Source organism: Apodemus sylvaticus, chromosome 10 (assembly GCF_947179515.1).
Source record: "Apodemus sylvaticus chromosome 10, mApoSyl1.1, whole genome shotgun sequence".
Classification (NCBI taxonomy): Eukaryota; Metazoa; Chordata; class Mammalia; order Rodentia; family Muridae; genus Apodemus; species Apodemus sylvaticus.
Genome location: NC_067481.1, coordinates 89,434,516 through 89,449,931, shown reverse-complemented (window position 1 = coordinate 89,449,931; position 15,416 = coordinate 89,434,516). Strand labels below are relative to the sequence as shown.

Genomic DNA, 15,416 nt, shown 5'->3' with positions numbered 1-15,416 from the left:
AGGCAGAGAAAGAACAATGCCTCTAATGGACCTCATGTTGCAAACATAGTGAATTTTCCCCTCAATTTCAAACTGGTTTGAAATAAAACATCTCAATAGTTGGCATATGATTGATGAGATATTATCTTCCCAAATACTTTATAAGAGGGTAGTTGTTGAAAATCTTGTGGGGTATTATTTCTAAAATTCTTATCCTCATGGAGTATCTAGGGAGAAATGAGTTCAAATGACATCAAAGATATATGCTGAATTCAGATGAACCTTTCTAAACAGAAGATGAATGGTTTTTACACTTGGGATGTTGAGCAGGGGATTCTATAGTTACTAGAGATACTGATTGTCCTGGAGAGAATAGAAGAAAGAACTTGGATCTTTCCTCTACTGCAAATGTGATTTCCTTGAGGTCTTGAGAGAGATTTGGAGACAAACTAAGCTTGCATCGCATTGGTTCATCCTAGGAGTCATGCTAAGGTCAAGGTCAGGGATGCAAATGTATTCAAGTAGAGTATTATTCCCTCTTTTGTAACTCTGCAGACATCATTACTGAATCCTGGCAGCTTCTCCTGAGCTTAGAAAAGAACCTGGAAACCATTGCAATGTCCAGGCTAAGACCTGAAAGGAGGACGGCTTGGTCAAGAGAAGACCTACTTGTCGTTTCTGATCTGGGTCACATGGGAGGATCTCCAGAAGGAAGGCTAGGATATGCATCACATCTCTCCCCCACTTCCACCCTCAGGTCTGAAATAAGCAACAGTGAGAAATGCATCCATACAATGGATAGCCACCCAAGGCTGTTGCCGATCTGCATACTATATATTACGTGGGCTATGTGGATGGATGACAAGGTGACCTCAGATGGCCACCAGTGGTGCTTCATGGCATCTCTCTTACTCCCACAAGGTAGGGGAGGGAAACAATTGACTACTGTCTTTATTAGTTGACAAAAGGAAGGGTTATTTTCTCCTCTTTCCTTTGCACCAACTCCAAGTGGTGGGAAAAAAATAGAATTGTCTAGAAAATAAGAATTAGTTTTTTTTTTTTTAAATATAAAATCAGGAGCTTGGGAAATCAAGTTTAAAATATGACCTACTTAAATTACTCAGGGAAAAAGTGAAGAAGAGGCAGGTCACGGTGTTCCTAAATGTAGCCCTTTTCTCAATTTGTTTGATGCAAGCTTGCTGGGAGTGTGGGTAGAAATGCAAGACATTGATGTTGGAAAGCGGGGCACTCAGAGGCTTGGCTGGTGCTGCCATTAACTCAGAGTTCATTGGAAGAATGAAACTCAAGGGATTTACTGCCACTGGAATGAAGAACAAAGCCTGCTTGCAGTCACTGGGTTTGCAGCATGGAAAGCCAGGAACCACCCCATGTATAACTGAGTCTCAGACACAACTCATCCCAGGGCTTCAAATAAATGTGTGGCTCAGAATTGTGCACGCCGGAGAAGCGGAGTGGAAACTGGGAACCTCCTTGTATTTTATTTACCGATCAATTTATTGATTGATTGATTGACTGTAATCACATAATGATCATTACTTTTTAAGACTGGAAAGGAAATTTATTTGGACTCCACACCCTACCAAGAGAGAGCACAGAGTAGAAATGAAAACGGCAAAGGGCCGGGTGACAGGAAGCCCCAGGTTCAGCAGCTAGTCTTCAGGTGTCAGTTGTGGGATTTGGAAAGGGTGTGACTTAACTTCTTGGGTATTCAATATCCCCTTTAACCCCTTCTCAGAGTGGCTGGGAGGGGGAGGGGAAATAACTTGACCTAGGAGTCAATGTAGGAGCTGACACCTGCTAGGTAGTGGATGGTCTCGTGATCTTCCAAACTGGATCCCCAACCTTAGTGGAGGGGCTGATGTGATAAAAGAAATGGCACAGTTGTTACACAGGTGCCATTGTGTACACACACAGCACACACACCCACACACACACACGCCCACACAGCACACGCACACATACACTTACATGTACACAAACATACTATACCCATAACAAAAAGAGCGCCAGATCTCCCCAGTGTTAAGAACTTGTCAGCTTCCTTTGTGGTCCTGACTGGTCAGAAGCCACATGTGAGATTTCTTATCTTCCTGTCTTCCTCGGGCTCTCCCTTATTCCACTGGCTTCTGGGAGCAGAGTATCATGCATGCAAGCTTCTATTTAAAATTAATTAAAATGTGTGTACAAATCGACAATTCCTGTTTTACTAAATCGAGCAAATGGAAGCTTAAGCCTCCCGCAGAAGGAAAATAAATTACCGCTGCCACTAACGACTGACAAGTTAACAGGCTGATGACACAAAAATGACATAATTTAGAGTCACCTAAACGGTGTAAAGCTCATTTTAATGATCAAGCCAGAGTTTCCTCTTTCCAGCATCTCTGCAAGGGAGATGAATTATCAGTGTTATTTACTTGGTAGGCAGTTAAAGGACCAGCCACTCATTGGTGTTTTAAGAAAAACAAATCCCGTCTACCTGCCACTTTCAGTGGAGAGAATACTCAGAAGGAGTGGACGATTTAATAAAACCGGAGAGGCAAGATGGTCACCGTTGACAAGACAACCGTGAGCTGGATCAGTCCTGACAAAGTGATCTCAGACAGTGCACTTTTAGAAGTGACTTGAAAGCCGGTTTAAAACAAATTTTATTAATTAATTTATTTCGTAGAGAGGGTCTAGGTTAGCCTGGCATTTACTCTGTAGCTCAGGCTTGCCCCAAAATTGCAGCCTTCCACTGAAGCTTCCTGAAACCTGGGGTTACAGGTGTGAGCTACCTGGTGCTGCAAACCCATTTGAAACTGGTCCTTTAGAAAAAGAGGCTGAAGAATACACTACACCCTAGCTCCTCAGGCAAACTGTCAAGTCACTCCAAACAGATCAGCCACTATGGACAGGTAACCTAATACCATTAACAGACAGGCTTTGTGGCAGGGAAAAAGATGGAAAGGAGGGGATGCCCCACCCCACCCCACTCTGCCCTTCCCCTGCTCACCCCACCCCACTCCACTCCGCCCTGCTCCACCAGAGTGTTTGACAATAAACATTTGAGTCATGGAAGCCAAGCCAAGCTAAGGCTCCCAATACCAAAACCCGCACTCCACTTTCTTTCAAGGAAAAAAACAAAACAAAACAAAACAAAACAAAAAAACCCACGCTGTTAGGAAAGGAAGATTTCACTTAATACTCCCATAAGGGCATTTCATTTGCCGTACAACCAAATTGTCCCTTATTGTACCCTGTACCAAAGAATCAACTCTATATACAATGTAAAGAGTTGAAGTATTAGAAAGCATTGGAGAGTAATCTTATTTTCTTCAGGAGATATGAAAAATATGCCTTCTAGACACCAGGAAGCAAAGGTGATTACATTTGATTGCATAAAATTTAAATTCTCTATTTGACAGTGGATACCAGTCTAAAACAAAAAAACCAGGTCATAAGCAATATTGGGAAGACAGATCTTAATGTGTTTTACAGGATAAAATTTACTGTTCAACATGTACAAGCAACTCTATAAATCAACACAAAGCGACAGACAAATTGAAAAGTCGGCAAACGGCATCAGAAATAATACAGCTTGCTGGTATGAAGGGTGTTCAGATCCTGCAACACTTACATAGAAACTTAAAATTAAGACTACAGAGATGTAATTCTAGGCTTCTCAGACTGGAAGTAAAACTGCAGAGCCATTGACAGCCTGGGCTCAGGGGCTCTGGGCTCTGGGGAGTACAGTTGCTGAGGGGCGGGAGTCCCAGCTGACAGAACAAGAACAATGCTGGGTCATGGAACACAGGTCCCAGCCAATGTGGTAGCATCCTATTGACCTAAGCACAGAAAACGCCTAGATTCTTCAGGCATTCAGCGCGTGTGTGTGTGTGTGTGTGTGTGTGTGTGTGTGTGTGTGTGTGCGCGCGCACATGCATGTGTGCAGCAGGACTCTCAATGAGAGGAAGGCAGAAGGTGCCTCTGGCAGATAGGGGCAGAGCCCCTGGCTCCAGAGATGGGGGTGGGGCAGCTTCTGAAGAACCAACTTCCTCATTCCCCGGTCTGTCAAATGGCACATTTAAGCAAGAAAGCGACTCAGGGAAGAATTACCAGAAGGACAAAAAACTCATCAGGTGTGTCAGATCTCTGACATTCAGGAGCCATGTGGGGACAGCAGCGCACGCTGACTTAAGCATGAAAGTATGGATGCTTTAATTAATCCGGGGTGAATTTAATTGCTTTCGTTAAGTGGAAATCGGGTTAAAAATGATGCAAAGCATGCTGGGGTGTGTTAAAAACATGACATATGAGTCGGATGAATCAATAAATTAAAAGTGCACAGATGTTTTAATTAAACCCAGGGAAGTTAACGAAGATCGCAAGAGACTTTTAAGCCTATGATTAATTCAATTCATTTAAAATACCTGTAGAGATATGGAGACGCCTCCATTTTGAGAGTTAAAAGTTCTCAATCGATAAGTACTTAAGCTGCCTTTAAAAAAAAAAAGTCTGAGGGGTGTGTGTGCGTGTGTAGCAACAACACTGGTTACATATGAATATTTAAGTTCTTTGGCATATATATCAATCGCCTCTGCTGTGTGAGTACAGAGAAGTTGCTTATGCTTTTGTCAGGGTTGAAGCATTGAGATACATTTGCAGCTTCACCCTGCCCTGCTGTCACAGGCATGGGAGTGTCCCCCTGGTACAATGGGCTGCTGAGCTCACCTCTGTCTCTCTACCTGCCTCCCCCATAGAGAGGTGGTAAACTAAACCAAGTTTCCTGTTGTCTTTTCCCCCTAGCTGTGTGGGCAGACATTTACAGTAGTTTTTTTTTTTTTTTTTTTTTTTTTTTTTTTTAACCTTTATAGGAAGTTCTTGTGGAAATTGAAAGAAAATGAAATAATGCTGTAGGACCTGGCTCATGGTAAGAAATCAATAGGTATTATTTTATTACTATTATTTTCATTAGGGGAAAACTGTTTCAACTAGTCACAGGGTAGAGTATCGGTCCCCTATTCCAGCCTACAGTTCTTTCTAGAGACTGGGTTGTTTCCTGTGTAAGTGTTTCTGAAACTATGGGGTTTCCCCTAATCCGGGGGCTTCATTCATCTCCCCAGGATTAAGCACCCTCTGCCAGGACTCTTCAGCGATTAGCCAAGTGATTTAGGAAGAGAAAAATAAGAGACTGCCTATTTGTTTCAAAAGCAAAGTAACCTGGGGGCTTGGTCTCACTGGGCAGTCTCAGCAGAGTTCCAGGGCAGCATGATCCAGATTCATACTCAGACTTGGATGTTAATAAGTCACCTGCCGGAAGGCCTGGACTCTGACTGAAGACTCTGGGAACCAAGCATGCTCTCAGGCTTACTGAATTAGAAAGTGTGACTGGAGTCCAACAGATGGTGCATTGAGAGGATTTAAAAAGGTACCAAATGCAGGGACCAGTAATCAAGGAGCAGAGGGTATTTATAAAATACCTCCTGGGACAGGGCACAGCGGTGAGTGCCTGATGTCTTAGCACTTGGGAGGCTGAGGCAGGAGGATTGCCACAAATTTGAAATCTGACTACAGAGTAAGTTCTAGGCCATCTTGGGCTATAGAGTGAGACCCTGAGACCTTGTCTCACAAAAGAGAAGAAGAAGAAGGAGAAGGAGAAGGAGAAGGAGAAGGAGAAGGAGAAGGAGAAGGAGAAGGAGGAGAAGGAGAAGGAGAAGGAGAAGGAGAAGGAGAAGGAGAAGGAGAAGGAGAAGGAGAAGGAGAAGGAGAAGGAGAAGGAGAAGGAGAAGGAGAAGGAGAAGGAGAAGAAGAAGAAGAAGAAGAAGAAGAAGAAGAAGAAGAAGAAGAAGAAGAAGAAGAAGAAGAAGACGAAGAAGAAGAAGAAGAAGAAGAAGAAGAAGAAGAAGAAGAAGAAGAAGAAGAAGAAGAAGAAAAGACAAATAAACCTTCCAAACACCCCTGTCTCCTTTTCCTAAGATCCAGTTTCCTTAACTGTGAAATAAAGATAATGCTCATTGCGAAGAGATGAGATCACATCACTCATGTGAAGCGCTCTGCGTGGTGCCAGGGACATAGTTCATCTTTGCTGTGGGGTAGCAGTTATCCGTGTACGACTCTGTTAAACGGGACTTTGCTCAGTGTAGCTGCTCAGTCACTTGCTGCAGAACACCTTCTGGGTACATGGGCTTCCAGCTCCTCCTCCTGGGTCTAGCTGCCAAAAAACCCTTGTACAGTTGTTTCTTCAGACCAGGGGAGGGGTCGGGGAGAGAGGAAGGGCTGGATTGTTAAAACTGAGACAGGCTGTGGAACATTCTGGAGGCAGCAGGCGTGACCTGGGCTCATCTGCAGTCAGGGGTGGCAGAGGCAACCCCGGGTAGGGTTGACGGGACCTGAGTGCTTTTCATGAGGGAGTGCGGCCGCTGTGTAAGAGGCAAAGTGATTCTTTGCCAAGGATGCTCTGAAGGAGGTGTTTTCTGTGGGAGTGGGAAAACAACCCCCTTCCACCACTGTCTGGAAGGGGCTGAGGGCTTGTTCTTTATGTTCGGGGAGCAGAGGAGACAGGAAAGCAGATAATGGGGGAAAGAACCAGTCCCAGGGTCAGCCCGTCTGGGCTGCTGGCGGTGCTGGCTGCCTGGAACGGGGGTGTCTACTTAACAGTACACTTATCTCTGGCCATTAGAATTATGTCCTCAAATCTGCAGTTGCCATGTGACCTTATTCTCCTTGGCATCAGAGGCTCGATCTGAAGGTTAAGTCAACCTTTCTAGAGCATGTCAGCCTGCCATCACGCTTCTGCACACTTCGCATGAGCTCGTGTTCACACTTCCCAGCAAGACAACCAAACCCATTCTATTGAAGACAAGACTGAGGCTCAGAGAAGCTTTACGATCATCCAAAACGGGCACGGTTAGCTAAGGAAGCACAGAGTCAAGCCAAGCCAATTTCAACTCCAGAGCTTCCACTTTTTTTCCCCCACCACTCCACCATTCTGAGAACACATGCGGGTTGTGAACTGGCATCTCTTTTCTGGGAGTAGTTCTTTCTTTTGTATCATCTACCCCGAGCCTGTGTGTGTTCCTTCAGCTCACCCCTGTGCCAGTGTTGACTGGCTGTCACGGGCCCAGATTACTCTGATGGATTAGCACTGCGCCCTCCAGCACTTACATTGGTCACATGCCCAGCAATGTTTTAACTTGGTTAGCCTTGTCTCCCATCTTGAAGACATCAGGCATCTTAACAAATACATATTACATCCTGGGTGCCAAACTAAGGGCAGGGACACAGACAACGGTTACTGCTTTTGGACGGCAAGAGGAAGCCAGCTAGCACCTTTCCTGACAGAACGCCAGGGCACAACAGAGCTCCAACCCCCAACTACCTCTGAGTGGCAGCAGGGTTATTTGTGAGAGGGTTTCTGGAGGGTGCTAGTCTGTGACCTTGACTTCCACAAAAGACCATCAGTTGAATAGTAAAGGCTGGGGATGGTGGGTCTCCTCCAGCCCAGATAGCTAAGAGCAAAGAGGAATGAACATACGCTATACTTTGATGGGGTAAGTTATGGAATCTGTGGCCATTCTTCTGTTGGCCCTTGTGGGCTGTATGGAGCAAAAGCAGCGTAGATCGGGGCAGACCTTGAGCACCATTCTAAGATATTTGTTCTTTGGTATCAGAATGTGGTCCCTGAGTACCTTCTGGGCCCTCAGAGGCTTAGTCTGAAGCGCCAACATACCATCCCGTAGCTCATCTGCCTGGCATTGGAATGAACCTGGGAACTTGCATTCATGATATGCCCCCCCCCTCCCTCAAGATGCATAACTGTACATAGGTGAACAGATGACTGGAGGCCATTCCAGAAGAGCAGCGACAACTGGGTAGAGATCTGAGAGAGCTCCAGAGATGCTGAGGAAGAGGAAAGCAATGTAGAACGGCTGGTGGCTGGTACACCAGGGCAGGGGACCTGAGGACAGGGTAGAGACATAGAGTGGAGAAGCTGGCAAAGGGTAGGAAGATGGCAAGGAAGCCCACCTGGCCACTTGGGGACTTTGGCTAGGGCACCAGGGCTGGAGTCAAATGGCCTTGGTTTGAGATTCTGGCTCTGCCTTTTCTTCTTAGTAAGCCCTTAAACACTTGTTGCTTTTCTTTACCTCCCACAAGGTTTAAAAATCAGTCCTTTCCTGCATACTAATCACACATACTTTCTTTTGTGGCAGTCTCATGGCCGGTCTGTTGACTAGGAAGAGTTTATGCCCAGCTGTTGGTTCAAATCTCAGGAGTAACTCCTCGCTGGGTAATGACAGGAAGTTATTGAACCTCTTGGGTCAACTATTTTCTTCATCTCTGAGGTGTATACAACAGGGCTGCTGCCGATCCAGTGTGACAGTAATGTAGTCTCTCAGAGTAGTGGTCTGCACATGGTAAGGAGTCAATAAATAAATGTCAGTATTGGCAGTGGTGATGACGACAACGGTGATGTTGATGATCGTGGGGAGAGTCTGATTTAAGGACTAGAATGTGGTCAAGAGGAACCAGGTTGAGGGTGAGGGGGGGGAGGTACATTTTCTTGTTAGGAGAGAAATGGGCAAGATCCTTGTTCCCTCTTTTCAAAGTTCTCAGAGCTGGGTAGGAGCTAAGCCTCACCCCTAGAGAAGAAGAAACTTTATATATTCCCACGCTTGTGGCATTTCCCGGGCTCCATTGACAGCTGTGTGGCAGCAGGAGCTGTCGTTTCTAATGGCCATTAAAGTCATGTTACCTAACAGCTATGGCTCAGGGTTGTTACGATTCTACTGTGGGTTGGAGCCTCCAGTTCATCCCAAATAAGCCGTTAGGGGAGCGGGAGAGCGTCGGCCGGGAGCCGGGAGCGCAACAGCCTCAGCTTACTTCTGAAAAGGCTCTGCGTGCGAGTCTGGGAAGCGCGAAGTCACCACAAGGCCTTGTGATAAAAGTAAGAGGAGGAAGGAATAATAACTCAGAGCCGCTAGCCCACGACCAACAGTTTTAAAACAACAGGGGAGCCGAGGGACAGGAGGAGTGATGGCGGGAAGCTGGAGGGCGAATCATAACTTGGATGAGAAGTGGGGTTACAGCTAGTCCAGAGACTCGACCGATGCACGAAGGGATGGAATGGGGAATAAATGATGTTTCCCTGAAACCCAGACTCTGAGCAGATTTCTTAGTGTGTGTCATGGTGAATATTATCCTTCACGGCAGTTTCCTCACTGGAGCTTCTTTGAGATTTTCTTTTACTGCTTTTATTAACTGGCTGCTTTCATAAGTCCTCTCTAAACTGTCTATCAGAAAAAATTTAAACCAGGTATGGTGGTGCATGCTTATAATCTTAGCCTATAACATGCTAGGAAGTGGAGGCAGGAGGATTAGGAATTCGAGACTTGCCTTGGCTATAAAGGGAGTTCAGGGTCAGCCTGGGCTAGATGAGACTGTCTCATAAAACAACAAGGGGAAAAAAAATCGACTTTAGGAACTCTTCTTGAAGGTACCACATTCCTACAAACAGGCGGTGAGCACCTGGCCCAGGTTAGCAGATATACCAGCGTGATCAAGCTGGTCCTGATCTGTTCTCTTGATGGTGGGGCCTAGGAACATTCAAACATCTGTGAAACTCCCCCACACCTTCTGCTATGGCACACTGCCCCGATTCCCAGGAAAGGCATTTGATCAGGGTTCAACTTTCCCACCTGTTTGATCTCACTTCCATGGCTACTTTCCATGTGGCCTCTGGGTGGTGTGGCCTGCATGTCTCCCTCTCTAGGCCCTGCTGGTTATGATCAATCTTTAACATTCATCTTCCTGTCTAGTGTGATTTCCAGGCTGTGTGGCGGGATCCTGAGAGACTCCCCTGCTTACAACATATCCCTTCTGTGCTTCATAGACTTCCTGACCTCCTCCGTAGTAACATCTGGACACTTAGCATTTTCATCGCAATGTACTACAAGAACCACTTGCTTTCTATGTGCTTCTGGAAGCCGGACCCAGGGCTGCTTTGCACACCTCGTGTTTCTGGCTCTTGATGCAGCATGTAATAGGCATTTGCATGGTTAGGTTCCCTCAGCTGAGAACTGGAGTGTCATGGAAGAAGCAGCCAGTGTTCCTTCCTGGTGAGGATCAGGTCTATTTTGACCTCAGTGCCCCTGGGAGCCCCAGGACAGCAGTGGGTGCAGAATGAGTGCTCTGCACGTGTCCTGATGGTCTCCACACTCTGGGGGAAGGATGGCTTCTGACATCTGAAGCAGACTGACAGGATTATCAGACGATAAAGAAGGGCTGCCTGTGCTGCATATCTAGGGGTATGGAGCACACAGTGTGAGGTCAAGATAGTAAATGTGTATTTTTGTCACTTGGACACATACCAGGTCGCTTGGATGTGATGGGAATTGTGCCTGCTAATGTGGCAAATTCTCCCCCTGGCAGGAGGGCCCAAGTTTGCTGGTTGCCTGTGCTGACTGGCAGAACCCAAGGCATCCAGGGTACATCTGTCAGAGCAAGAACAAAGGTGGTGTGAATTCCTGATGAGGGGGGACCTTGTGCTCAGGGTATCTGCAGTGTTTTAATCTAGAAAGAAGGAAAGTGATGGAAGGCCACAGCCTGGAGATGGACCATGTTGCTGCGGGCAGCAGGATGCTGAGGACCAGTTGCCCGTGTTAGTCCTGTGACCTTCCTCTATCAGCCCCAGGCTACTCCCTGCTAACACTAGAGTTTCTTGGGCTCAGAAATTGTTTGTGAATGGGACTTGTTCAATATCAGTGGAGTTGGGCCTTTAACCCATTTTGCCTGTGAGAAATGGAGAGAGAGAGAGAAAGGCAGGCATGTGCACATTCATACAACCACATTTAACACTTCTTCATATTTGAATGGGAGTTTCATTCATCTTTGATATGACATACTGAGTTCTGTCACACACACACACACACACACAGCTTCATTCATCTTTGATATGACACACTGAGTTCTGTCACACACACACACACACACACACACACACACACACACACACACACACACACACACACACCCAGGACAAATAGTATCTAAAATGCAAAACTGCATTCTAATGAAATATACCAAGCAAGACCAAACTGAGAGATATATACAAATTGGTCAAGCAATGCTGTCCAGAAGGGTCAAGGCCATGAAATACATGAAGAGTAAAGAACTATTATGGGATATATCACAGAAGGATCAAGGCAGTGTTTCTCAATCTTCCTAAGGCTATGACTCTTTTTTTTAAAAAAAAACTATACCTTCAGCTAGCTTTTTGAAAAAGATTGATTGATTGATTGATTTAATGTATGAGTGTTCTATCTGCATATAAACCTGCCTGCCAGAAGAGCCCATCAGATCCCATTATAGATGGGACACCATGTAGTTGCTGGGACTTGAACTTAGGACCTATGGAAGAGCAGCCACTGCTCTTAACCACTGAGCCATCACTCCAGCCCTGCTACGACTCTTTAATACAGTTCCTCATGTTGTAGTGACCCATGACCATAAAATTATTTCATTGCTACTTCCTAACTGTAATTTTGCTACTGTTATGAACCACAATATAAATATCTGCTATGCAAGATTTCTGGTTGATGAGGCCCCCATCCTGCCCCCAAAGGGGCTGAGACCCACAGGTTGAGAACCACTGGATTCAGGAGTCCCGATAATGAAACAAAGTATGTGATCCTGAGCCGGATCTGAAAGGCAAAAATGGTAATGGGGGAAGTCTATAAATTAGTTAAAATTATTGCATGGCTTTTAAACTTAAATTTAAAATGTTGACCTTATAAGAGACTTGGGGGGACTCTATAGAAATTCTCCTATTTTGGTAACTTGTCTTCTTATCCAAAGTTACATAAAAAACATCTAAAATATTATTTACGTGTGTGTGTGTGTGTGTGTGTGTGTACACGTACATGTAGGGAGATCTGGATATAAGTTTTAGGACTCAGCTCTCTCACTTTACTGTGTCAGTCTGTTGGGATTTAACTCAGGTTGTCAGTTTCCTTGTCAAATACCTCTACCCACTGAGCCATCTTCATCAGCTCCTAAGGTGACTTTGATGTAAAAACATTAACAAATTTGGCATGGCAGTACAGTAGTTAAAATATTACTCAGGTCTCATGGTTGATATGTGGACACATGAGATAGTATGCATTCAATAATTTGCATATTCGCACAGCATCCCTTACATACTTAGTGTGTGAGGGTAGCGGGAGAGCGGGCTGCAGCATCAGATAAGCACCAGGTCCTGGGATTAGACCTTCCCTGCTGGAAGCTGTCCAGGCAGCTGAAGCCTGTTTGTGAATCTATTTTCACATAGGCACACTTGGGGTGTTCTGTCAGCCTTGGGAGCCAGAGCCTATGGGACAAGGTACTTAAACTTGGATTTCCCTAAGAACCTCAGCTGTGCATGGACATTCAGGTCTACTGTTGGATTCTTGTTCTTTTGTTTTGGTGTGTTTTGCAGTACTGGGGATGGACCACACATCTCATGAATGCTCTGTGATACAAGCTCCAGCCCTCACTGCTGGATTCTTGGTAAGTCATAAAGGATTAGAAGATGGTTTAGATATTCATTGTGGTAGAAAAGATATTAGTTATTTTTATTTAATATATATATATATCACATATGCATACTTGTTTTTTTGAGACAGGGTTTCTTTGTGTACCCGTGGTGCTGTCCTGGAACTTGATCTCTATACCAGGCTAGCCTTGAATTCAGGGATCCACCTGCCTCTGCCTCCCAAGTGCTGGGATTAAAGGCGTCCACTGCTACCACCACACAAGTCTCTGGTTATTTTTAAAGGGGTATTCACATTTCATATTCACAACAACCAATGCTAGTCTTTTCTCAATTTTTGCTTTTGGCATTTTTTTTAAATATCTATATATACATAATGGAGTGATTTAAAAGTAAGTTATTAAAAATACTGATGGCAAAAAGCAATAGATAGGTACATTGAAGATCAAAGTTTGGGAGAGAAGGGCTTAGAATCAGAAGGGCAAATCCATGGTCACTACAAAGTAACTCGACCAGCAGCCACTTAAAAAACACAGAGGCGGGGGGGGGGGGGGCTGCACCTTTAGGACAGAGAGGCGAGTACTTGCTTCTCATGCCCTTAAACCAGCTTTGCCTACAATAAATGAGGGATCCGGTGCAAGGCAATTTCAGTCTTTAACCTCCTCCATTTTACCCATCATATACATAAACAGTTAAAATATGCATACAAGTTCAAAAGCCGATTTCAGGAATGGACATTGGGTAGGAAGGAATAACTCCTCTTGGCAGCCTCTCAATAATTGTTTCACAAGGATCAATTATATACTATGGCTAATGCACACTTGGTGTGGGGGGGGGTGTACCCAGCCACAGCACAGGTGGCGGATGCAAAACACACACACCGGGAGCCTTTTAAACAGCTAAATGCACACTCCATTACAGATCCATGATGCACAATGGACATGCGTCTGCAAATGGATTCAGAGTGGAGAGTCCTTAAATGGCTGGGTACTTGGGTCTGAAAGGCCAGTAACTGGATGTGCAGTCAGAGCACACATGGTTTTTAGGATTAATAATACATCGATGTGTGTCAGTGTTAATACACATTTACAGCTCACAGCCCGCGCGGCTGAGTGCTCGGCCCATTTGCAACCACGGATAAAAGGGCGACTCAGTCCTTCCTCTCATTAATGCCTTCACTCCCAGGAAAATTAGATTACACAAGAAAAGCCATTCAGATGATATTGAGGCCTGCTTTCCTTCAAGCCTTCACTAGGAAAAGCACTCGACAGGGCAAGGCAGGGTCAACCTCCATCCTCTCCCCCCACTGGGCCTCTTACAGCCAGCACTGGAACGAGCCAACAGTCTAGTTATTCTCCTTGGGGCTGTGTCCCTGTGTCTTGGAACATGAATGTGCCATGCTGAAACACAGCTAAGGAAACTGTTCATAGGCCTCGTGGTTCTTATCTTTCCATATCTGGTAAGTTGACCGAACCTGTGTGCTGTGGGACTGAGGAGGTGTCTTAGAAATGAGTGTCGCACGCACTCTCGCTTGGCCACCAATGCCAGGACTTCAAGGATATGAAAGCTTCATTTACTCAGCACTGAGTACCCATCAGGACGCAGATCTCAAATCTTTAAGCTATGGAGAGTATTAAGATATTATTATTATTATTATTTTTGGAGCATGAGTTTTGAGGGATGGACAAAGGAATGGCATTACTTAGCATCAAGTATTAGTATTAGTATTAGCAAATATTAGTATTAGCATCAAGGCAGGTAACTTTCAGGAAAATACAAAGAAAGGTGATGAAAAGATGATTTAAATATGTGAATAAAGTAAAATATAAATAAGGCAACAAAAACCAATCCCTGTTGGAAACTTGCAATACACTCTATTGAGGCCCATTGGTTCTAGTACTACTTACTACCGTGTTAGTACTTAATACTTACTACCGTGTTAGTACTTAATACTTACTACCGTGTTAATACTTAATACTTACTACCATGTTAGTACTTAATACTTATTACCATGTTAGTACTTACTGCCGTGTTAGTACTCAATACTTACTACCGTGTTAGTACTTAATACTTACTACCGTGTTAGTACTTAATACTTACTACCATGTTAGTACTTAATACTTAATACCATGTTAGTACTCAAATCGAACTTCAGATGCCACGCTCCCTTTTCTAGATAAGGAAAGCAGAGTTCAGAGGTGACTTACACAAGGTCACAAAGGAAAAGAGATGTGTAAGCAGAGAATTGATAGGGGAAAACCAAAGCTGAGAGATGGCTCTTAATGTCCCAAGATCCTGTTCCCCACACTTCCTGTTGGTGGGTGGGCACACTGTGTTGTAGGCGGTACCTCATATTTTAGACAAAGGAATCAGAAAAGGTAAATGCAACAGTTTGTGAACAGACCTGTGTATGTTCGGGACATCTGTGCATATATTTGTGCCCCCAACTATACTTGACGCTGAGGGGCCACATCGAGGTCACACTGAAGGTCTCATACGAGCCAGGTGTGCAGCCCCTAAATTCCCTGTTCTTTAGAGAGTCATTTTCTTTCTTAAATTAACTTTCCCCCAAGAATCCCAAGGCCCCAGCCATTCTTTGCAAAGCAGCCTAGATAAATTAATAATACAATTTAAAACCAATTCCATGAAGATAAATAGCACTTCCTAGATTAAGAGTGTAGCTGGCCAGAATGAATGAAATTTACTAACCCTGAGATGCTTAATCTTCCATTACATAGAAGCTAATGATTATAAGAAAGGAGTGATGGTAATTCACTTCTGCTTTTACAGGAAATCTGACCACCTCGTTTTTAGCAAATCTTTCTTCTCCATACACCTCAGTGCCAAGGCTGGCTGCCTTACTCCTATAGGCACACTGGCCGCTGGTTATATATCAAAACCCCCGCTCCTT

General features: G+C 44.7%; 1 protein-coding gene across 1 annotated transcript in view; it reads right to left on the bottom strand.

The window, feature by feature from the left end:
• The window catches only part of Tenm2 (teneurin transmembrane protein 2), a 922,633-nt gene that overhangs the window by 113,256 nt on the left and 793,961 nt on the right, over positions 1-15,416 (bottom strand). The gene's annotated exons all lie outside the window — the stretch shown is intronic.